General features: G+C 38.8%; 1 long non-coding RNA gene across 14 annotated transcripts in view; it reads right to left on the bottom strand.

Annotated features, from left to right (window-relative positions):
• The window catches only part of LOC115940167 (uncharacterized), a 91,689-nt gene that overhangs the window by 9,037 nt on the left and 57,272 nt on the right, over window positions 1-25,380 (bottom strand). For 12 of the 14 annotated variants that reach the window (XR_014139168.1, XR_014139163.1, XR_014139166.1 and 9 more), the window contains 2 exons: window positions 21,862-21,928; window positions 1,397-4,294 (listed from right to left, as the gene is read on the bottom strand). This is a non-coding gene — a long non-coding RNA (uncharacterized LOC115940167). The remainder of the gene's footprint in view (window positions 1-1,396; window positions 4,295-21,861; window positions 21,929-25,380) is intronic. The other 2 variants (XR_014139165.1, XR_014139164.1) reach the window with 2 other exon arrangements.

The following is a 25,380-nucleotide window of genomic DNA, read 5'->3' as shown; positions in this document are numbered from 1 at the left end:
GGTCAACCGTATTTTTGTAAAACGCTTGTGACAATGAAAAATCCAACTTGCTATATCATCTATTTTGAAGATGGTTCCGTATCAATACATGTAGATTGATCACCTTTTTTTTTTACCTTGCTTTTAAGGTATATTGTGTTTCTTTTTTACTTAGGTAACTCCATATATCATTGCAAACTTGGAAAGAAGTTTTTTTAGTAGCTGCACAAGATTTCATTGTATGTATACACCACGATTTATGGATCCACGGCTTCATTTTTACACATTTCTGTAACACATTTTTGCTATACTAAAAACTCTGTGCTAAAAATTCTTTTGACATTTTGAATTATTTCCTACAAAATATCCATCATCAAGTTTTATGTTAATACTTTTGGTCATTTCCATATTTCAGAAACTTAAATTTAAAAAAAGAAAAGCTTTCCAAAGAACATTCCTTACACTAACAATCCTTATTTATAAGGGAAACTGGAAGTGAAGTATTCCCCTTTTATAGCATCCTACAAGATGGAAATTCTTTTTTTTTTTTTAAGATTTTATTTATTTTCTAGAGAGCGAGTGAGAGAGAAACAGCATGAGAGGGGAGAGGGTCAGAGGGAGAAGTAGGCTCCCCGCCGAGCCGGGAGCCCGATGTGGGACTCGATCCCAGGACCCTGGGATCATGACCTGAGCCGAAGGCAGACGCTTAACCATCTGAGCCACCCAGGTGCCCCAAGATGGAAATTCTATAATAGTTTTCATTAATATTTATATTTGTCCAGAAAATATTTTATTTGCCCTTTGTTGGACTCTGCTATAAATAAGCTCAGAGAGAAGAGAAAACCTATAAACTTTCTCCACGCTGGCTGCCAGGGCCAGGTCAGGAGTCTTGTCCCCATGGGCCTCCTGGGCTAATGGAATCTGAGCTTTAGCTCCTTCTTCTGGGGCTGCCTCTCATCTGGCCCACTCTCCCTCCACAACTCAACCTGCCTTCACCCTTACATTTCCACCCCTCAGGAGACTGGCCCCTCAGGAACAAACCATTCCTGGGAGGCCAATGCCATAGGCAGGGTGCCAAATCACTGTATGAATTTCTGGAGAAACACTATACTGACAAAGCCATTGAAATGGACAGTCTGGGGGTGCCTGGGTGCCTCAGTCAGTTGAGTGCCCGAATCTTGGTTCTGTGTGGGTGGCGATCTTGGGGTCATGGGATCAAGCCCTGTGTTGGGCTCCGCACTTAGTAGGGAGTCTGCTTAAGATTCTCTCTCTCTCCCTTTGCCCCTCCCTCGGCTTGCCCCCCTCAAAATGAATAAATAAATCTTAAAAAAAAAAGAAATGAACAATCTCACCATCAAGCTGGTTATCAAGATCCTTCTGGAAGTGGTTCAGTCAGGAGGCAAAACACTGAACTTACTGTCATGAGGTGAGATCAACCCCTCAATATTTAAAATCCTTAAGACACTGAGAAATCTTTTGTTGAAACTGAAAATGAAAAAGAAGAAAATGAGAAGAGAAAACAAAAGAAAGCATCATGGTGAATAAAATCTTGCTTGTAGCAATTTTAAAATTCACAGCATAGGTGATTCTCAAAATGACCTGCAGGCCTTTCCATTCCATTTAGCCATACTATCCAAGTGTCCTACAATAAACTTCCACATTTTTTAACTTTAAAAAATTAGAATTAGAGGGTGCCTGGGTGGCTTAGTTGGTTAAGTGTCTACCTTTGGCTCAGGTCATGATGCCAGGGTCCTGGGATCGAGTCCCGCATTGGGCTCCCTGTTCCGCAGAGAGCCTGCTTCTGCTTCTGCCTCTCTCTCTCTCACTCTCTCTATCTCTGTCTCTCATGAATAATTAAATGAAATCTTTAAAAAATTAGAATTAGAGACTGGAGGGTGGGAGCAGTCTGCTCCCTGGACTTCTTCCCAAATTTTCCCATTTTTCATAAATGCCAGCAGTATCCTGGATCCACCAGGGAATTCAAGTTGTTGTTGTTCCTTTCTTTCCATTTTCTGTATTCAGTTTGGAAGCAAGTATTTTTGATTCTTAATTTTCTGCCTTTTTTGCATCTATACCCTCCCTTGAAGCTCCCTACCACCATCCTGGTTTGGACTTTTTACTACTTTTCATCAGTACAATTACGATAATTTCTTGATTTAGTTTCCTAACCACAAGTCTTCTTTAATCCATCTTGTATATTGTTGCCAGATTCCTTTTCTGAAGAAACTGTAAAACAGGAGTCTGAGAGTGACAGCCTATCCAAATTCAGATTTGTCTGAGTTTGCCTGGTAGTTGCATAAGGAACTCAAGATTTTAAGAGGGTATGGTCACCAGAAAAGTGGAGAAATTCTCCACAGTTGTGGTAGGTGGCTTTTAAAATGGCCCCAGTGATCTTTCCTTCCTGGTATTCATGCTCTTGTGTAATTCTCTCCCCTTGAATGTGGGCCGGACCAGCTGACTTGCTTCTAACAAGTAGAATATAGCAAAATGATGAGATGTTGCTTCAGAGATTCATTGACAAAAAAAACTATGACTCATCCTGCTGGTTCTCACTCACTCTGTCCCTCACATGTTCTGAGAGAAGCCAGCTGCCATGTTGTGAGCTGCCCCATGACAGGCAAATGTGATAAAGAACTGGTGTCTCAGCAAGAGACCGGAGTCCTGCCAATAGTTGTGTGAGTGATCTTGGAAGTGGAACCTCCCCCAGATGAGCCTTGAAATGAGACCACAGCCCTTGCTGACACCTTTATTGCAGCCTGATGAGGAATATTGGGCCAAAGGACCCAGCTATGTCATGCCTCCTGACTGACAGAAACCATGAAATAATAAATGCTTATTGTTTTAAGCTGTTAAGTTTTGGGATAATTTATTATGCAGCAGTAGATAGCTAATACAACAGTTTAGTGTATATATATCCAGATTTTTTTTTTAAAAGTAGGCTCCACACCCAGCGTGGAGCCCAGCATGGGGCTTGAACTCATGACCCTTAGATCAAGACCTGAGCTGAGATCAAGAGTCGGACGCTTAACCAACTAAGCCACCCAGATGCCCCATATCCAGATTGTTTTTTGGCTTTCTCTTCTCCCTCTACAACTTATGGTCAGAGCCAAGGGGGCAATAGGCTGTGATAATTTTTGGCAAGGCCCTGAAAAAAAATAGCTTGCTGCTTCATGGACCAAGTAAGAGAGTATAATACATGACGGGAGTAGTCCCACATTAGCAAAGGAAATGGGAGGAGTTAAATGCAACGGCATCAGAGGTACATCAAAATCAGGAGACGTGACTATGACCCGGGTGCCAAACCACATTATCTTCATCAGACAAAACAGGTGATATCATGGCAACAATGCAGGATACATGCAGCCAGTGTTAGGATCCATCACGGGGAATTGGAGAGAACATGGGATAAGCAAAGAAAAACAATTAGAATTACTCATGATACACCCTGGGGTCTTCTTGAATGATGTGAAGAGAGCTAGTACAAAAGCCGGAAAGCATCTTGTTTCTTTTGTACCATTAGGCCCCAATTCATCTTCCATGTAGGTGGAAACACGGAAAATAGAGACCTAACCTGCTTCCATTGTGTCACTTCACTACTTCTGTTGCTTGTTTTTGAGCATCCCACCATTTGGCTTCTATATCTAGTCCCTGTCTTTAGTCAAAGAGATGTGCTTACCCTCTCATAATGCACTGTATTCACTCTCACTAGCCTTCCCATTGAATATGACCTCCTTTTCCCTTCTTATCTAATGCCCATCCATTTGCAAAGCTCAAGGGAAATCCTAAATTCTATATAACATGCAGAACGATTTAAACAATGTATCTGCATCTACCATGACGTTATGGAATATCAATCTACTCACTGAGTATATATACCAATTTATTTAGAACATAGCTAACATTGGTTAGATGTTCTCAGAGATACAGAATATATGTATTGCATAGCCACACCCCTTAAAGATTCTCAAACTTATTATAAAGACAAAATCTTCCCCTTTGAAGCAGAGAACATAGACAATGTAAGTATATTCTTAATCCTTCTAAAACAAGTCAAGTTACTGCTTAGAAGTGCTTACCTCTTAAAAGGAAGGCTTAAATTTTTTTTGCTGTTACAAAGTAAATTTCTCTTTTCACCCTCACCTTGACATTGATCATAAATGGGAACTTTCAGGTTCTAGTGATGGCATAGATGGTTGTCTGGAAATTAGTTCTTACCTGAAGCTCATTAATCAGAGTGCTTCTTCGTGAATAACTCAATCCTACTGCTCTCGGCTGTCTGTCACCAAATCTAGATGTTTGCATCCCAAAGAGAGGTCTTGAGGGAGTAGAGGTAATGTCAGTAAACTAACTTGGCCAACGTATAAATTTAACATCAACTTGTTATGTGATGCCTGCCAACACATTAATCCAACTTATTTTCTAGGCCACTCCCGTAGGCCCGTATGAATTAAAATGTAGAAAGTCTACAATCTTTAAACTTGTTTCATAGTATGATTTTACTGTCACTGAATACTACTTTATTTCTTATAACTTGTCTATCATGCTTGTCCCTGAAAAAGAATATAATTATACCTGGGAATAATTGCAAATTGTTAATAATTTCATAATAGTATAATACTTTGAAATATCACCTGATACAGTCTTTACTTATGATAATTGTTATTACCAAACCCTTTACCCAACAGGGATGAAGCGACCATTACTTCAGAGCATAAGCAGAACCAGCCAAGAGCAAAGAAGAAAGTATTCATCTTTAGGTCTCAAAATAAACTTTTAAAAGTTAGGTACAGAAAGTCATGAAAGCACAGGGCTTCCTATAACAACAGCCTTGCAACTGAGAAAGAAAAGGATTTTCTAAATTCCTGAAGCTTCCCTTTAAAGGTCTGGAATCATAAAGCATACAGATTTGCTACCAGCTATGGGGGGAGAAAGGATGTACTTTATGATCTTTTTGGAGGCAATTTCTTGCTGCGCCCAGGTGGTAGCCTGGAGAATGAGGGGAGGGGACGCAAAGGAAGTGGGTGTGGTGCCTCTGATAGTATTTTGGCCCTTCCCCTCTTCTAAGGTGAAAACCCTGAGTGGGAGCTGGGAGGGGATGGAGGGAAGAAGAGCTGGAGAGATCTGAGGGCAAACAGAACTTACACTTCTCTTCCCAACTGGCACTGAAGTGATCTGCGTTGATTGACATAGGGTGAATGAGGTCTCAAGTGAGCATTTGTTCCTGGTTCCCAAGGATTTGTCCAAACCAAGGTAAGGTCCAGAAGGTACCCACCCCCCTACCCTGGGAGAACTAGAAAACGAGAGTACACAGACTTGTGGGTTCTTCAGGTGGGGATGAGGCACATAGATGTCACTACCAGAGGCTATGACAGGGACCACAGACATCAGTAACAATGGCTGCTAACTTGCCCTAAATATAGATGGAACCCATCGCTTTAGAATATCCTAAAGAACACAGAGAATGAAACACCCAGAGCCATCAGAGAACACCCCAGTACAGGATGTGGACCAGATAACTATCCCTCTGAGGTCACAAGGTTTCAAAAGTACTCTGTTGCCCACATGCCCTGTGGTTAAAGGCAAAGGAGGAAGGAGAGGGAAGCTGTGAAAGACTGACCATCATCCCCAACAAGATAAGTGAATCTGGAAGAGACAAATTTTCAAGAAGTAAATTATCCTTAATTAGAAAAATTAAGGTTTTCACATCCACCCCTAATCCTCCCAGTCCTCTTCACCCCTTCCCCCCATCTAGGGAAGCAAGGTCATCAGATTTCTGAATCATAATGTCTACAAATCTGATACTGCCTACGATAATTTCTTCCTTTCCAAGTATACTTGAGGAACATGGGGAATATGTAGGGTCCTAAGATTTAGTGATTGGTTTTGAAACAGTTTCACAACATGGTAAAAATCCATCATACACTATTAGAGAGGTCCAAAAACTCCAGATGCATAAATGGTGGGGATAACAATTTGCTAGGTGAATGAAATGAGAGGTCTGCTTAGAGTTGGCCAATCACTGATGACACTGTGATCAAATTTATATCACATCTAAATTCACAATGTTGCAGGGTGCTTCATCCGGGGGTGGTTAGAGTACTTGAAAAACATGTTGTCATCAATATTTAAAATGGCTAAGATTTAAAATGTCATCAATATTTAATGAAGCAGTTCTATTTCTTTTCTCAATCAGAGGGGTGAGAAGACTATGGCAGTCCTCTAGGTGGTGGTCTTCTGTTTATTTCTTTAAAGTTTTTGTAATACAATAGTACTCACTGTTTCCCACTGAACAGATTAAGATCCTATAATACTCAATATAAAACACACAGGATCTCCTTAAAGTTTTGTGAAAAGCTGAGCCATTCTTTCCATCTGTGCTAGTGAGGCTATATTTTATGGTGATGAATGTGAGTGGTTGAGGAAATACCTGGCCTGAGTCCTTTTCTACTTTTCCAACACGTGTAAAATCTGCTACAAAAATCTTAGGTTTAAACCTTTGTCCTCAGACCCCCAAAACAATACCATATTTTGAAGTAATTAGATTTTTCAAACTCTTGATCAAAATGCAACCTGTCCCATTTTACAGATGCCAGGGATAGAAAATGGAGTATTTCTTTCTCTCTTGTGAGCATTTGTACCCACCCCTGCTGCAATGCTCTTCTCAGTCTCCTTTGCTTTGAATGGCAGCAAGTCTGCTCTGCCTACAACTGTGTAAAAATTTCAACAAAATCACCTTCACTTGAGTTGTCACAACTATACCCACTTCCCTCAAGCAAATGAGACCATTTAATGGAGTTGACAGCCTTCACCATCCTATCATACCTAAATGGATGAATAAATATACTGGCTGATGGGAACTGACTCTCTTTTTTTCCTTTCCAATTTCTATCCCAAGTCTCCTAAATCAGTATTCAAGCCATGTCTCACTATTTAATCCCTATGAAGACAGAACACTTCAGAGGAGTCCTCCAAGACTCTCCTATGGTGCTCTCGAAACCCATTAACTTACACTACCTCTGGTTTCAAACAGTCAGATGCTCCCTGATTATGGATGAAGAAAACTGTGGTATTCTATGGCAGAAACGCTCAGTAGGAGTCATGACAATCCCCTGCATGGCCAGACAACAGAAACACTGCAGAGACACCTAAGTGGGACTCTGCTGCTGTTAAAACAAAAGTCACAGGGGCACCCTGGTGGCTCCGTCAGTTAAGCATCCGACTCTTGATTTCAGCTCAAGTCATGATCTCAGGGTCGTGAGATTGAGCCCCATGTCAGGCTCCGCACTCAGCATGGAGCCTATTTAAGATTCTCTCTCTTCCTCTGCCCCCTTTTCCCTCTCTCCATCTCTGAAAAAAAAAAAAGAAGAAGAAAAGAAAAGAAAAGAAAAGAAAAGAAAAAAGTCACATATGCCTAGGAGGCATTATAATTTTCTTCATCGTGAGTGTCTATTGACACTTGTTCCGTGGCTTATAGTTTTCAATCTGGCTAGTTATATTTACCTGACATAAAGTTCCTAGAGCTGTTGACAAGTTAAGAACAATCCTCCTGCTCCCTGTGTTATAATTATCACTGTTTTATAGATCACTGTAAAGGGGATATTGGAACACTTAGATAAAAGGGAACGAGCAAGTAGAGAGATGGAAATAGCACGTCTTCTTATAAATGAGTATAATTAAAAAAAAATTGAAGTCCTAGTACTGAATTGTCTCTGATACCTCCCAACCATAAAGTCAGAGCCAAGGAGGAAAGATTATTGGGTGACAAGCAAGGAAGTTCTCACAAGATAACCGAGTGACAAGCAAGCATATTGTCAAATGGGTCATATAACTTCTGAGGCAGCTCTTTTATTGTGTTTGTGGTTATTATGTTCCAGTGTGAGGGCACATTTGAGACATTCATGCGGTTTCTGGAAATCCTCCTTATCCATGGAAGATATTTCTAAGATCTCCAGGGGATGCCTGAAAGTGCAGAGAGTACTGAGCCCTATATGTACTGTTTCTTCCCATACATCCATAATTATGATAAAGTTTAATTTATAAATTAGGCATAGCAAGAGATTAACAACAATAACAATAAAATAGAACAATTATATAACAATATACTGCAATAAAAGTCATGTGAATGTGGTCTCCCTCGCTCAAAGTATCTTACTGCCCTGTACTCACCCTTCTTGTCATGAGGTAAGACGATAAAATGCCGACGTGATGAGAGGAGGTGAGCTGAATGATGTGGGCATGTGACGTAGTTTGAGGCTACTACTGACCTCCTGCTGGTGAGTCGGAAGGAGGATCAACTGCTTCTAGGCTGAGGTTGACTTTGGGTAACTAACTGAAACCTCAACCACTAACCTAACCACTGTAGTACATGTATCACAACCACTGATCAAACTGACTAGTACTTTACTTTCTTGCTGGAGATAAATACATAAAAACAGTCCTTCCACTAGAACATTTGCTAAGAAGCTTGGGCCCACCTGAGGCAGAATCAGGGCCAGCGTCTGTGTGTGTACAGGTGGCCCTTGGAGACCTGCCACTCTTTTGTTCTCTTCTGTACTTTCACCAGTCTTTTAAAAATTATTTTTTATATATATTATATAATATTTTATTAAAAAAATTTAAGGAAAATAGGGTGCACATGTTTCTAACTCATTTACACTTTTTATTTGAGAGAAAGAGAGAGTGAGAAAGAGCACAAGAATGGGGTGAGGGGCAGAGGGAGAAACAGACCCCCCACTGAGCAGGGAGCCTGACGCAGGACTCGATTCCAGGACCCTGGGATCATGTCCTGAGGCGAAAGCAGACACTTAACTGACAGAGCCACCCAGGTGCCCTTAACTCATTTACACTTAGATGTTAATAATATTCTGTAAGAATTAGTTGAAATCCAAAATAGTTTTTTTACTAATGTTTTAGAACAAGGGACCTGACTTTGGTCCATTATAAATTATTTTGAGCACTCTCACTCATTCTTTTCCCTGTGATGTAGAGGGCTTGAGTTACTTTAAAAACATCTTCATTACCCTAATTTTACTTTATAGTATATTGATGTGGTGTCAAAGTTTTAAAAACCTAGATAACTAGGGGGAAGACGGTGGAGTAGGAGGGTCCTAAACTTACCTCATCCCACACATACACTGAGGCAACACCAACATCAGTATAAACAACCCAGAAAATGACCTGAAAACTGGCAGAAGAGACTTTCCACAACTACACATAGAGAGAAGAGTCCACATCAAAAACCACAGGAAGAATAGAGAAGTTGTCTGAAACCAAGCTGACCTGCAAGATTGACCAGGAGAGGGAGGGCCAGAGAAGGGAGAAGAGTAGACCCCCACACGGGGCATCTGGGCACAGGGGACTCGCACTGGTAAGATGAATCCCCCTAACATTTGGCTTTGAAAACCAGAGCTGAACATCATGAGATTTTACAATTAGTGGGGCTTAGCTCCTAGAACTTTAAAAATCAGCTTGCCATTTGCAACAACATCTAGAAGGTATTATGCTAAGTGAACTAGTCAGAGAAAGACAAATACCATATGATTTCACTCATATGTGGAATTTAAGAAACAAAGAAAGGAAAAAAGAGAGACTCTTAGAGAACAAATTGGTGGTTGCCAGAGGGGAGGTGGTGGGGGTATGGGTGAAATAGATGATGGGGATTAAGAGTATACTTATTGTGATAAGCACTGAATAATGTATAGAATAGTTGAATCAATATATTGTACCCCTGAAACTAATATAACACTGTACATTAATTATACTGGAATGTTAAAAAATCTAGATAACTATAATTCAATTTGTTCAGCCTTTCTTTAATCTTTTCACATGCCCAACCAAAACAGACTGAATGTAGACTATCATTTTTCTTTGAGGGGGAAGGGGCAGAGAGAGAGAATCCCTTCGGCTCCGCACCCAGGACGGTGCTTGACGCAGGGCTTGATCTCAGGACCCTGAGATCATGACCTGAGCCAAAATCAAGAGTCGGGTGCTCAACTGACTGGGTCCAGGCATCCCTAGACTATCATTTTTAGAAGCAAAATAGCAACCATAATGTGGAAAAACAACATTTAATAAAAAGAATGTGTTTTCTGATTTCAAGTTTTGAAATGACATCTAAGCTTTACATTTGTGCAACAGCTAGTTACTTAATAATCTTTGCTTGCAATTGCTACACAAGATGATGGCTTAAAATATCAATGAATACAATGAATTGTTTTCATTTATTATTGTCTCACTGAAAGCCATCTTTATTTATGAAAGATTGGTCATGTTGCCACTTAAAGAAGAACTAGATGACTCAACAATCATTCATCAGTTAAAGACCTTCTATCCACTCAGATTCTTAGCTACTAGAATTCCTAGCTGTTTTACTTTTCCTAGAACTAACAGAAAATGCCATTAGTAGTTACCATATCATCACTCACAACAATGTTGCAGTTTAGGACATGTCTTTATTTATGCATTGATAACTTCAGTGCCATCAGTTTTATCGAATGTCCCAGGAATCCTATGTGGGAATTCAAATGACGACTAAATGTCAAATCCTGCCAGTGTTCTATGTTGCTATTCTCTGAAGAAACCATATGCTAAATATAGTAATATTTATATTCATATAAAGATGATTATGCAAGTTATAACTAGCATGGTAGCACCATGCAAATTCTGAAAAAAGGAAACATATACAAAAGTGAAATTCAAAAGAAAGTCTGTCCAGACACTAGGCGGAAATAAAACAGATTCTCTCCCAGCAACGGTTCTGAACTGGCGCTTTAGAGTCAAATGCCCAATTTCCAAACATACTAGTGTTGGGATCATTAAATCCAAACCTCTGGAGGTGGGTCCCAGGCCTCATTATTTTCTCAGAGCATTTCAGATGATTTTTATGTGAAGGCAGATTTGAAAATCACTGGTTGACAGGAGTGGAAATCAGACACTAAACATAGGCTGGAGTAAGTTTATAGAAAATATGAGCAATAACATGGTTCAGTGCAAGGCTCTGACCACAGTCTCAGGAACCTGGGTGAAAGCAGATCCAAATTAGCTTTAATACCCCCAGTACTGAATGCTAAGACTTTTCTTTGGAGTGGATAACTTGAATAATAGTTTCTCCATAATTATTTATAGGCTTGATTATATCTTAGGCTTGACAAAGCCACTATTTATTTCACAAATATTGATTGAGTTCCATGCAGTCTGTTGGGCACAAAATAACCTGGGGCAGAGACAGCCTCGCCAGAGCCCATAAGCTGGTTGTACCAACCATTGTACTTTACGGGACACATTGACAATTACAACCACATGGAATTTTTTCCTGGCTAATTAACCTTTACTCTGGTAACTTTGCTACCACTCACTATTCTTACAATGCCAATTTCTGTGATTTATCTATATAATTAGTACTGATGTGATTTTTAAAAGATAGCCAGGAGTCTACTCCCAGGAGGAAAAGCCTCCATTTGAAAGCTATAAATGTAATAAGGACATCATAAGAAACTTCACATAACCAGTCACACAAGTAAATATATTAGAAGAGTGGAGTTGAAGCTAGTGATGGCAGGACCAAACAAGGGAGAAGAAAATAAATGAGCGCTTTTTGCTCCTTTGGGTGGCACGTTGAGTTCTGGCTTCTAGATGATTAGTTTGGTTCAGGAATGGCTTAGTTTACCAGAAAGTGTTCTCTCGTCATTAGAATTGTTGTAAAGGTCTTTGCTTTTCAGAGTTCATGGTAAAAAGAGCAAAACCTCACTGTTGGAGGTGGGGGATGAGGGTAGGGGAAGTAGAAGGGGTAAGCAGAAGAGGTGCTACTTGAATGGAGTTTTAATAGAAGCCTAGCCATCAGTTGAATAAAAAAGAATGTGTGGGTGGGGAGGGAGGAACATATTTCAAGCTAAGGGAGTGGTATATGGGAAGGCTCTGAGGCAAAAACCAGCAGGGTTGTTTGGGAATTTCCAAGTAGTTCAATATGACCGAGGCTTGGGAGGTAGAGAGGGAGGGCTGAGAGTTAAAGCCAGCAAGGCAGGCTCTGGGTGGACTAAAAAGGCATTTGCAATTTATCCCACAAGCTCTGTATAATCCTTGAAGTATCTTTAGTAATAGGGAAACACTGATTTATGTTTTAGATGTAAAGAACTGCTTTGGGAGCTTTGGGGAAGGACTGACTGTAAGGAGGGGAGATGTGGAAAGGTGGGCAAAGTGGAAACCAGCTGGAGGCTACTGGAAGTGAGAAGGCAGGAGGACCTCAACTCAGGGGTAGTGCGGGGAGAAAGACCACAATCTTTTTGTAAGATGCCCTCTCTGTCACGGAAGCTGGATGAGAAGGAGAAGGCAGTGCCTAGGTTTCTGGATTGAAAAACTGGGAAATGATGACCCCCTTTTGCAGAAATGGGATATAGATAATTAGGTCTGGTGTAGGGGAAATGAGTGCAATACTAGATGCAGCGTTTTTTAAAGATTTTTTTATGTATTTGAGAGAGAGAGAGAGCGAGCCAGCAGGAGCAGAGGGGAGGGGCAGAGGGAGAGGGGGAAGCAGACTCCCCCCCCCGCCCCCCTCCCCTGGCTGAGCAGGGAGCCTGACACAGGGCTTGATCCCAGCACCCTGGGATCATCCCCTGAGCTGAAGGCAGATGCTTAACTGACTGAGCCACCCAGGTGTCCCTAGATGCAGTTTTAAGTTAGTCTGAGAAACAGGAAAGATGTTTTCTCTAAAATCTTAAAACAAAAGTTTTGAGAACTTAAGTTCAAGAACATTGTACAAAACAGCTGACCTGTACTCATCAAAAATGTCCAGGTCATGACAGGCAAGGAAAGACTGAAAAACGCTTCCAGATCAAAGCAGACTGAGGACACTTGACTGCTAAATGCACTCAGGTGCCAGACCTGAGTCCTTTCCCTACGAAAGACATTATTGAGATAGTTGGAAAAATGTGAATACAGTCTGTTGATTAGCAACTAGTGTTGTATCAATACAATGATATTATGTTAATTTTCTAATATTGATCACTGTACTGCTGTTATGTTAGAAATGACCTTGGGCACCTGGGTGGCTCAGTCGATTAAGCTTCTGCCTTTGGCTCAGGTCTTGATCCCAGGCTCCTGGAATTGAGCCCCGCATTGGCCTCCCTGCTCAGTAGGGAGCATGCTTCTCCCTCTCCCTCTGCTGCTCCCCTGGGTTATGCTCTCTCTCTCTCTGTCCAAATAAATAAATAAATAACCATGAAGTATTGAAGGGTAAAAGGATATCACATGTGTAACTTACTCTCAGATGGTTGGGGGGGGAATAACATGTATACGTAGAAAGACTGAATTATAAATGTAGTGCGATAAAATGTTAATATTTGTGAATCTGAACAAAGGGTATATAGGAATTCTTTGTACTATCCTTGTAATTTTTTGGCAAATTGGAAATTATGCCAAATAAAAAAAGTATTTCAGTAAAAATTCTTTTGAAGTATTTCAAATTTTTAGAAAAGCTTTATAAAGAGTAACATAATAATGTTCTCTGCAACTACAGTAAACAACAGCTAATACTGTACTATTTACTTTCAGACACTTAGCAAAATATTACCCGTAATATTTTATGTAGAAAAAAATTATTGTGTATGTGTGGGAAAAAGAGGAGAATGGCAAAGTTCGTAGACTAAAGTGGGTTTAATCATCCTTTAAATTAAGAAATAATCAATCCCAGAATAAAAGATTATTCCTTTGTATCCTCAGAGACTATGAAACCTGCAGTAAAACTTAGAACATAATATAGTTATTCTGCAAAAGGTCTAAGGGGTTAAATTTTTATTTTAGTTTCTATGGAAAAGCAAAAACATCAGTTTTTTCCCATATTTGTGTCTTATTTGTTGTCTTAATTTGGTTGGAATCCACACAGAAAAACCACTTCATGGGGTGCCTGGGTGGCTCAGTCAGCTAAGCATCCAACTCTTGATTTCAGCTCTGGTAGGGATCTCAGGGTTGTGAGATCGAGCCCTGGTTGGACTCTGTGCTCAGCGTGGAGTCTACTGGAGATTCTCTCTCCCCGTCTCCCTCTGCCTCGCCTTACCCCCCCCTCCACCCACTCTTTCTCTCTCAAATAATAAATAAATAAATCTTCAAAAAGAAAAAACACTTCAAAGGTGCCATTTAATTGAAACTATAATATAATTATATATATTATATATAAACAAAATATAACTATAATAAAAAGACTGGCTATTCAAAAAAACCTTTCAAAAGTCTCTTTTAAAAAACAGTAAATAATACTGATGGGTAAATATTGACAGAACATGTGATACCAAATGCTGAAACCAGTGATAGAAGTTACATCCTAGGTTTGCAACTAAGGTTTAATCTTTGCACTATCTTTACTCTCTGTGTTCCTGGCTACCCTGTTTCCTGGGGGGGGAGGGGGGGCGGGGGAAGGGGGGTAAGAGTCACTGCCTGCTGCTCATTTGGCTGGTGGTGGATGTCAGGAGACTTTTTCTGAAAGGAAATGAGATGGACACATGACACTCCCCTGGCACGCAGGATGTCTCATCTTCAGGTATCTTCATCCAGATACTCACTGGTAAGAACTGTAATCTTTGCTTTCCTTGGTAAGTAGAAGAAAGGCCAAGAGAAATATCAGAATCCAAGACCGGTCAGCAAATCAAAACAGCGTAAGCACAAGAACAAATGGAATTAAGTCATGAGGTCCTGAGTGAAGGAGCGATTGTCTGCAAGGGTAGAAGCTGGAGCAAGGGGCTCAGCCACTCTGGGTGGAGAAAGGAACCGGGGCTTCTAGCCATTGAAGGTGCTGACTCATCCGCATCCACCATCTGCTTCACTTTTCTCTTTCAGGCTCTGTTTATTTCTCCCTGTGCTCTCTCTCGTTTTTCCTTATTTTTCTTTCCCCTTTTAAACTCTCCCACCCGAATAGGTCAGCTCTTCTTGAAACCCTGTAAGCAAGGAGGATGCTGGCACGTGCGCTCTAAGCTCTCTTTAGGAATTTATGAGGAGTTTCTCCTTTGTCGGATGCCTTTTTTGGGTTCCTCCTTTTGTCAGAGAATAAATCCTAGGTGACATGGTCATGACCTTCTCTCCTACAGTCTCTTTAATATGAAAAAAGAAAAAAAAAGGTTGCCTTTTTCATTCTGAGTCTCCTCACAGCAGGTCTTCAAGTTGTAACTAAGACTTCTCAGGCTAATGGAATAAAATATTTTCTTAGTAATTTGTACGTCCCTGGGTGGAAAAAAATACCATCATCGAGTACCGTGCCTTTCCCTCATTTTACGGAGGAAAATCATGGCTCGTAGGAAAAGAAAGGTATCATAAAGATTTATATGAAAAGAGCAGCAAAATATCACTTACAGATGCAAGAGAACTCCTGAACTGGTCTCTTTCTAATTGAAAACTGCTACTAATATGAACCAACATAAAATGTCCTTTCATGCTGAATGTATCTGTTCATCTATGTTGCAGTAAAGGCCAGAACACAAAAGATGTTTAGAAACCATAGTCTCTAACCCCTGGAAATTAAATTCTGAAAGGTTTTATGGCATCATCAAAAATTAAAGAATTATTTAGTAAAATTATGACAAGTATATGTATATTAGTGCTTATACAGAGCTCTGTTTTTTTTTTAAAGTTTTATTTAAGTAATCTCTACACCCAACATGGGGCTCAAACTCATGACTCCAAGATCAAGAGTCACATGCTCTTTTTTTAAACATTTATTTTAGAGAGAGATAGAGAGAGAGCTCATGTGTGTGAGCAGGGGGAGGGGCAGAGGGAGAGAGAGAGAAAGAATCTCCAGCAGACTCCCCAGTGAGTGCAGAGCCCCACACGGGGCTCAATCCCAGGACCCCGAGATCATGACCTGAGCCTGAGCCGAAATCAAGAGCTGGACACTTAACCGATTGAGTCACCCAAGGCACCCAAGTCACATATCTTCTGACTGAGCTAGCCAGGTGCCCCATAGAGCTATATCTGAGGAGATGTTTTCTTAAATATGAACAGTATTTATATCTAGGTGGTGGTATTTTATTTGGATTTTAAAAAAACTTTCTTCTTTATGTGTTTACTTATTTTAATACTTAGAGTTTGCATTATTTTATAATCAAGAAAAATAATTTTCTTTTCAGATTGAAAAGTAGTTCACAAAATATTTCAAATACCAATTATTTCTCAGAGGTGAAAGTTGTATTATAAAAAGTACATTTTTTTGGTTCTACTTTTTTACTGTTTTTAGTTTAATTCCAGTATAGTTAACATATAGTGTTATATTAGTTTCAGGTATACAATATAGCGATTCATCAATTCCATACAACACCCAGTGATTGTCATGACAAGTGCCCTCCTTCATCCCATCACCTATTTTACCCATTTCCCCACATATGTGGAATTCTCTTTTAAAGATTTTATTCATTTGCGAGAGAGAGAGAGAGAGAGAGCAAGCGCTCGCACAAGTTGGGGGGTAGGGGCAGAGGGAGAGAGAGAGCACAGAGGGAGAGTGAGGAGAAGCAGACTCCCCGCTGAGCAGAGAGCCCGATATGGGACTCGATCCCAGGACCCAGAGATCATGACCCAAGCAGAAGGCAGACGCTCAACTGACTGAGCCACCCAGGCGCCCCCATATGTGGAATTTAAGAAACAAATGAGCAAAGGAGAAAAAAAATCAAGTAACAGACTCTTAACTATAGAAAAAGGAGATATTTTTAATGTGAATCCATTTTTAAATTATGCAACATTGAAATTAATTTTTTATTACTCTCTAATATGTAGCTTTAAAAAATATTGAGCATTTATGACATTCCTGACATTAACTCCAGCTTCCAGTGTGCAAGCAGAGTTGCTAGGGTGTCATCACTTTGTAATGGCATCTGAGAACTTCTATATTATAGGTTTTATAACTTCATATTTACTTACTCCAATTAAACTTTTACAAAAGTGCTTTCGATTATCTGCTATGAGATATAAAGGATTCTTGCATCACTTTCTCAACAGATAGACCACCAATCCAAAACAGTGAAAATAAATCCTCAGTGCACGTACCAGCAGAATCCAGACTGATCTCAGTTCCTATCCCCTCCCACCTACCATCTGGACCTCCCTGCAGTGATGCGAGATGCAACAGAAAGCAGAAGGAAGCACCTCCTTCCCTCCATTAACCACTCCAACTACGAAAAGCAGGCTCCAGAGAAAGGCCCCAAAGTCATGATTTTCCTCCATTTTCAGCACTTACTGACCTGATAGGAATTTTAGGAGATCTTCTAATTACCTTTCAGATTAAAAAAAAAAATCTATGAGTCTATGAATAATTAATAAGAAAAATTATGCTTTCAAATGGAGCATTTTATCCCTTCTTCCCAGGATTAGGGATTCAATTAGATCAACTTCTTGATGGCAGATGTATGAATAAATTACCAGCTCAATCCCTACCCCTCCTCCATTTTAAGTATTTTTTAAGCTCTAAGTTCTTCTCATAAAAACGTCTTTCATTGGTATCCCACCACTTGGAGACTTCTCCAAAATTTTATCCATCAGTATTCTCTGTCTCTTCCTCTCTTCTTCAATTCTCTATTGTCTGTAGTTGATAAACAAGTTCAGCTCTACCTATATTAAGGAAGGCTTAACACCGTCTTCCACTTTAGCTGCAATCCCATCTTTCTCCTCCCTCCATAACTACCCTCACCGTCTCTTTCTAACCTCTTCCCCACAGGTTGGTTCCTTTTGCTGTCACTCTGATGAAGGTGCTGTCATCATGGCCAGCAATGGCCTTCAAAGGAAAACCAACATTCACCTTGCTGCACCATTTTATTTTGCTTATTTTTAATTTCCATCTTCAAATTTACTTCCATCAGGATCATGGACACTAATTCTCCATGCTTTTTCCTATTCCATTAGACATTTTGCTGGTTTCTTGTCTTTTACCTGCCCCTAAACATTGGTGTTTTCTCAAACCCTATCCTATGTTTTCTTTCTCTTCCTATGCACCTCACCCAAATGATACTCCAGGCCACCCCTATATACGTCCATCTTGCTTTTGAGTTCCATATCGATATTTTAAATTTCCCAGTGGATATTTATTCTTTCCTCAAACATTCACTGGGCCTGTACATTACACCAAATAAGAAACAAAAATAAGTAGCTTGATTACTGGTCTCTTTTCATCCATTTTCTCCTCTTTTCAGTCTATCTTTTGTTCAGAGGTATAAATTTGATCATGTTAGTCCTCAGTGTTAAAAAATTCAGGGTCTCCATAGGGCCCACAGGAGAAATCCAAAATGTCAATCCAGCTTGCTGAGTCCTCCTCTACACACTACCCCTCCAACTTCATTTTCTTTCTCTCTTTCTCTCCTTATGCCCCCAAACCTGCCAAGCAACCATACGCATGGTGTGCTCCCAATCACATCATCTTTGTGCTTATCACTGGGTTTCACTACTGGGCTGGAATACTCTTCCTCCCTCTTTCTTCTTCACCAGCTCAAATGTTTCTTCCTAAACTAAACTTTTCTGCTTTTTTTTTTTTTTTTTTATATCCCACCAGTCAAAAAAAGAAAAAAAGCAGGTACTGTAAGTTTGGGCCAATTTGATTAACATCAAATTTGGGTAGCATTCAGAACAGATAACTGAACGGACAACTTGTGAGTACTTAGAATGGAATCTAGTGTCCATCAGAAGCCATAAAAAGAAGCTGAGGGAGAGCCCTAGAAGCCTAGGAAAACATGGCATCATGGTGTATGTCCATGTCAGAAAACTGAGCTAAATGTCCTCCATGCTATTATATATTTTGTGTTAGACTTAGAGTTGGAGAAGCAGGAGAGGGTAAACTGTAAGACTAACATTTGAAAAAAAGATTTTACTTATTTATTTGAGAGAGAGAGAGAGAGTATGAGTTGGGGGAGGGGCAGAGGGAGAGGGAGAAACAGACTCACTGCTGAGCAGGGAGCCCTAGGCCAGGCTCCATCCCAGGACCCTGGGATCATGACCTAAGCTGATGGCAAATACTTAAACAGAGCCACTCAGGCACCCCAAGACTAACATTTTTTGAAGTTATGCCTAATGGGTGCTAATATAGGAAATGCTAAATACTCAACACCACCATTCACCTTTGCTTATGGAGAAAGCAGGTTTAAAGTGCAGGTGTGAAGAAAATAAAAGACATGCCCAGCAAGCATTCTAAGAGGCCTCATGGAAGGATGATAGAGAAAAATCTCCTTCCTCAGTGATGGTGGATGGCTACCAAAGGTTGCTTAAATGCATATGAAATTTGGGTCTTTTTGACTCCAGCTGGTGGAATCACCTCTCTCTCTCCTATCTATTACCTACTGAATTACTACTCACTCATCAGTGAGAAGGAATAGAAAAATGACATTGTTTCATAGAGTGAGGGATACCTCTTTACTCAAATAGCTAGAGTCTTTCTGGTAGAATGGCACTTAAATATTACCCATTAACTTTGTATCTCTGTTGGGAAAAATGTGCCTACTTAATCTGTACATGACATAAAAAGCTCAACATTCATTTCTCCTCTTACAGATTTTTTCCATACCATTAAGAGAAGGTAAATGGGACAAATAATGCACAATTGTGGCAGTTCAAAATATCAATTTTTTTCTAAATGCAACAAGATTTTCCTTTCAAATGACATCTGCTCTAAATATGGATAGTGCTGTGTACTTGTTTTTATTATCCCTACTGAAAAATCCCTGAGAAATAAATAATTCACGTAGTTGAATTTATAAGGGCAACTTGGTTACTGTTGCTTTGGAAACTAGTTCTTCTGTGTGTGTCTATGGACTCAAATGGTACTGAGCCATCACTTTTTGAATATCAAAAATAATTATGAATTTTTCAGAGATTCTTCCTTCTCTTTATTGATTGGATTAAAGCTATGTGAATTGCATAGAAAAGGATCTGATCAATAGTAACATCTAACTTTCACTTTCTAACTCTAAGGACTGGAAAAAGGATATAGAACTAAGTCTTTGTGTTTAGTCAGGAAGGTTGGGATTAAATCCTGGGTCCTTTCTGACATTATGAATCTGACTCTTATCTCAATTAATGTAGTAGAGGTTGCTTTGTGATTCTCTGAGGAATCTTTTTAGGAAAATTCAATTAAATATTTACTGAGTAGATGCTATTAATAGATATTCATGCTCTGTTTAAAATATTTAACAAGCTGAGACTGCAATTACCTCTCCTCTGTTCCACCATAATTATACAATTAAAATGACTACTATTATTTAAGAAAAAATACAAATAAATAAATATCAATGCTATGCATCCAGGACATCCTCCTCTAGCTATAATTGTACAAAATTATACAAAACAAAACAAAATTGATAGAATTGTACAAAACAAAAATGATAGAGTCTTGGTGTTGAAACAAACTTTGGATGTCTTCTAAGAATAAAGGTATAGGGACCACACTTTGGTGAGGATAAAATGAATGAAAATGCTATGGTTCTAGAGTTGTAGACTGTTCAGTCAGATAAAAGGTGTGGAAAGTGCTGCCAAAGGCAAATCACAAAGCTGTCCCGGAAACAAAAGATACACATAATGGAAAATCTAAACTGTTCAGACATCTTCTAAAGCTATAATCTGCTAAAAATCAGTGCATCGGTAAATATTTGCCTGATCTTCTAGACAATATCGTTTTTCAGATTTTAGAAAAAGTAATAAAGAGAATTGCTAGTCTATACTTGGTTATGAAAGCTGCAGGGGATTGATGAAGACAAATTGATGAAAACTTTGGAATTGTGCCATTTTAGAATTTATAATAGCCAAGGAAGTATGTATTGAGCACAGGCAATAAGGTCAGCAATCTCTGAAAGAGTAAATAGTCCCACTACACACCTATACTATAAATGGCCAAAATCCAGAACAACACCAAATGTTGGTAAGGATGTGAAGAACAGGAATGCTCATTCATTGCTGGTGGGAATGCAAAATGGGACAGCCACTTTGAAAGGCAATTTGGTGCTTTCTAATAAAACTAAACATACCCTTACCATACAATCCAGAAATCACACTTAGTATTTACCCAAATGAATTGAAAGAAAACATGTCCACACAAAAACCTGCTCATGAAGTTTACAGAAGCTTTATTCACAAGTGCCAACAGTTGGAAGCAACCAAGATGTTCTTTAGTAGATGAATGGATAAATAAACTGTAATACATCCAGACAATGAATATTATTTGGCACACACACAAAAATGAGCCATCAAGCCAAAAAGATATAGAGGAACTTTAAATGCATATTACTAAGTAAAAGAAGCCAATCTGAAAAAAGACTACATACTATATGATTCCAACTATATGACATTCTGAAAAAGGTGAAACTATGGAAACAGTAAAAAGATTAGTGGCTGAAAAGGGTTTGGGGTGGGGGGACAAACAGACAGGATTTTTCAGGAAGTAAACATATATCCTGTGTGGTACCGTAATGATGGATACATGTCATTATACATTTGTACAAACCCATAGATTATACAACACAAAGACTGGAGCCTATTGTAAACTATGGACTTTGGGTGACTATGACATGTCAATGTAGGTTCATCAATTGTAACAATGTACCATACTGGTGCAGGATGTTGCTAATGAGGGAAGCTATGCATTTGTGAGGACAGAGGATATGTAGGAAATATCTGCACCTCCCACCCAATTTTGCTACAAATCTAAAGCTGCTTTAAAAAGTTAAGTCTTTTTGGGGCACCTGGGTCGCTCAGTCTGTTAGTGTCTGCCTTTGGCTCAGGTCACGATCATAGGTCCTGGGATAGAGCCCTGCATCGCCCCTCCCCCCTGCACGTGCTCTCTAGCTCTCTCTCGCTCTCTCAAATAAAATCTTTTTTTAAAAATTAAGTCGTTTTTAAAAAGTGAGTAATCAAAAACTTTAAAGAAACCAGACTGACCTTATTGTCTTTCATGATGGATTGAGGAGAGTAGAAAGAAATAGGAATAAATTTACAGAAGCATTCCCTGAGAGAAAGGAAGGAGAGGTAATTAGAGTGATCAATGTATATACATAAGAAGTTCTGTGGTGGGGCGCCTGGGTGGCTCAGTTGGTTAAGCAACTGCCTTCGGCTCAGGTCATGATCCTGGAGTCCCAGGATCGAGTCCTGCATCGGGCTCCCTGCTCAGCAGGGAGTCTGCTTCTCCCTCTCCCGCTCCCCCCTCTTGTGCTCTGTCTCTAAAATAAATAAATAAAATCTTTAAAAAAAAAAAAAAAAGAAGTTCTGTGGTGAATCTATCATTGTTTTTAATTTTAAAGGTCTGTAAATACAGTGTGGACATAGCAGAAACCCTTCAGAATGAGTTAAGGTGGAGAAAATACCAAAAAATTAAAAAGAACTTTCTAATTATACTTAATTATGAAGAACTTGAGATAAAAGCAAGACAGGCTCTATAGGCAGATCAGGCTTGAAATCCTGATTTTGATCCTCACTAAGCTGGGGACCTTGTTACCTAACCAGTTTGAACCTTTGTTTCCTCGTCTATAAAATGATTGTCTCATCCTAAAATTTTTGGTGAGGATTGAATAAAATTGATAAAATTTAGCACCATGGCTGATACATAATCAGTTCTCTTTTGAAAGCATTAGCTTCCATCAATATCTTTACTATCAATAATGTAGACACAATTCCTGGGGCTTATGACATGAAAATGGGAGCAGAATTAAATTCTAGTTTTTATCACCTGTGACATTACCTATCATCTACAATTTTGTCTCAATTGTACATCTGTACATTTGATAATCATTACTTCTTTCAATACTAAAGACTATGATGAACACATTGACTAGGAATAGGCCCCAAAATAGAAATTTTAGCATCCATTCAGGTTAACACCAAATCAGTAATCCACATTCATTAGGTATGATTTGATAAACTGGGAATTAATCAGACATATTGTATTATCATTAAATTCATATCTCACCATCTTATCCACATGAATATCTGGAAAGTCAAATTAACTGTTAAAATTCAAATATTCTACATGAAATATAAAGAAGATGTTCAACAAATGGTCAGTGAATAAATAAATGAATTAAAGAACTGGAGCAAACTTGGAAAAATAAAGAGAAATGATCATTAGATGGTGATATGGGGGTAATATTTGTTTCTCTTATTGCTTTTTATAATATTATTTCTATATTAGTAAAGAACACTATTAAATAACTAAAAAAAAGAAATCAAGATATCCTTGGTACATAATGTTTCCTCAATTTTCCATTATGATAACCCTATCAAAAGAAGCAGCAAATCTAATTTGTTGTAACTTAAAATTTATGGCTTCTGATGGACACCACATTCTATTATTCTAAGTACTCACAAGTTATCAGCTCAAATTATCTGTTCCGAATGCTGCCCAAATTTGATGTTAATCAAATTGGTCCAAATTTACGGTACCCACTTTTTTCTTTTTTAAAAATTGTTGAGAAAATATTTGTCTATAAATTTAAACTATTGTGCTAAAGGAATGGCATGACTTATAAAGATACACTATTTATAAGAAGAAAATATGTGGGATTTGTAATGTGTTTGTTGCTCTTGTTTTTCTTGCAAAAGACATTAGACTGATTCTGAATTAGCTTGTGAATTATTCATTTGGTGTCAAGTAGCAATGCCATTCACTTCCTATTGTCTGGTACTAGATTTAAACTGGAAGTAAAAAATTAGAGCCCAATTATGTTTCTTCATCTCTTACGAGGTGTTTCCAAGGAGCCCTACCTTGTAGACAAAGCCAAAACATTATGTTATTCATTCATTCAATAAATACTTAGTGTATATACTTTATCTACAAAGTACCCTGGGGTGAATTAGAATTTTAAAAGTTTATTTAATAAATGTATGATGTGATAAGAGAGTAAGAGATGCATAAATGCCTTAAAACTCAACCCATAGTAGTAAGTTTAAGCAAAATAAGTGTTAGGCCAGAACTTCATGAAGGAGGTGGCATTTCATAGTCCCTGAACAATGATAAAATATGTAGAAGAAGAAGATATGTGGGGGAGGAGAGGTACAAGGGACATATGCGGAGGTACTTAGCCCAAAACTTCAGGAGCAAAGTTAGAGATATGAATAAAAGTATCAGACACTTATGGGATACAGGGAATATTTCCACTAAGAAAAATCTAAAGATTAAGGTTTGAATAATATTGTGGGAAGTGGTAAATTCCAGGCTAAAAACTTTGGATTTATTCTATAGGAAATGGGAACTCATTAAGGTGTTTACATGGAGAGTGACATTATATAGCTGCACTCCAGGGAAATTATGTCAGCAGTGATATTTTCAACAGATTTAAGAGGAAGAGTTTGAGATGTTTGATTAGTAAGAGTCCAAATGAGTAATGAGGAGGGATTGATCCAAGTGGTGGCATAATATATTTTATTAATCAATATATCTGAGTATTTAATACCATGCTTTGTATGATAAACAAATCAAAGAAAATGTTTATTCAGTATCCTCTTAATTAAAACCCAAGCAAGATGTCACATTAAAGATTAATTAGGGTGGAGATAAAATTTTAAAATAATTCTATCATTATTGACATTTATGGGTATTCAGTTCATAGGTATAAAATGAAAGATCTAAAAATCTCACAGTATTTCACAAACAAGTAGATATAAATAAAAAAGTAATCTAAGGAAAACAGATCTCTGCCAATAAAATGCAAAGTTGTGGTAGGCACTGCTAGTTGTTACCTCAATATCCTCTCTCTTTTTCTTCCTCAGTAATAGAACCTACAAATTTATCAAAGCATGACCACCTTGAATAAAGGTTATACTTCCCAGCCTCCCTTGAAGCTAACTAGGGTCATGTTATTAAATTCTGGCCAATGAAATTTAGCAAAAATGTCCTGTATGATTTCTAGAAAATGTCCTTAAAGGGGAAAAATGTGTTCTGTCCCCAATCTTCCTTATCACTGTGGTTCGTTAGACTGTAGACCTCATGACTGGAACTTGAGCAGTCATCTTGAAAAGCCAGGTATTGAGGATAGCAAAGAAATGATCAAATTCTGTCTTGTTTCTCTTTTTTTTTAAGATTTATTTTTTTGTTTGAGAGAGAGAGAGAGAGCATGAGCAGGAGGGGCAGAAGGAGAGGGAGAAAGAATCTCAAGAAGACTCCACACTGGAGTCAAGAGCCCAGTGCAGGGCTCAATCTCACGACCCTGAAATCACGACCTGAGCCGAAACCAAGAATCAGACACTTAACTGACCGCACCATCCAGGTGCCCCTCCAATTGTGTCTTGTTTAAACCACAATTTTTTTGCTTTTCCTATCACTTGCAACCAAACCTAATCATTAGAATTAATAATTTTCTAGATCTTAAAAGATCTCATCACAAAGGTTTTTGTAACTATGTGTGGTGAAGAATGCTAACCAGACTTATGATAGCGATCATTTTGCAATATATACAAATATGGAAT

This window comes from Leptonychotes weddellii, chromosome 12 (assembly GCF_054177405.1).
Source record: "Leptonychotes weddellii isolate Sample4059 chromosome 12, ASM5417740v2, whole genome shotgun sequence".
NCBI classification, from domain to species: domain Eukaryota; kingdom Metazoa; phylum Chordata; class Mammalia; order Carnivora; family Phocidae; genus Leptonychotes; species Leptonychotes weddellii.
The sequence above is the reverse complement of the archived record's forward strand: the minus strand, read 5'-3'. Positions and strand labels throughout refer to the sequence as shown.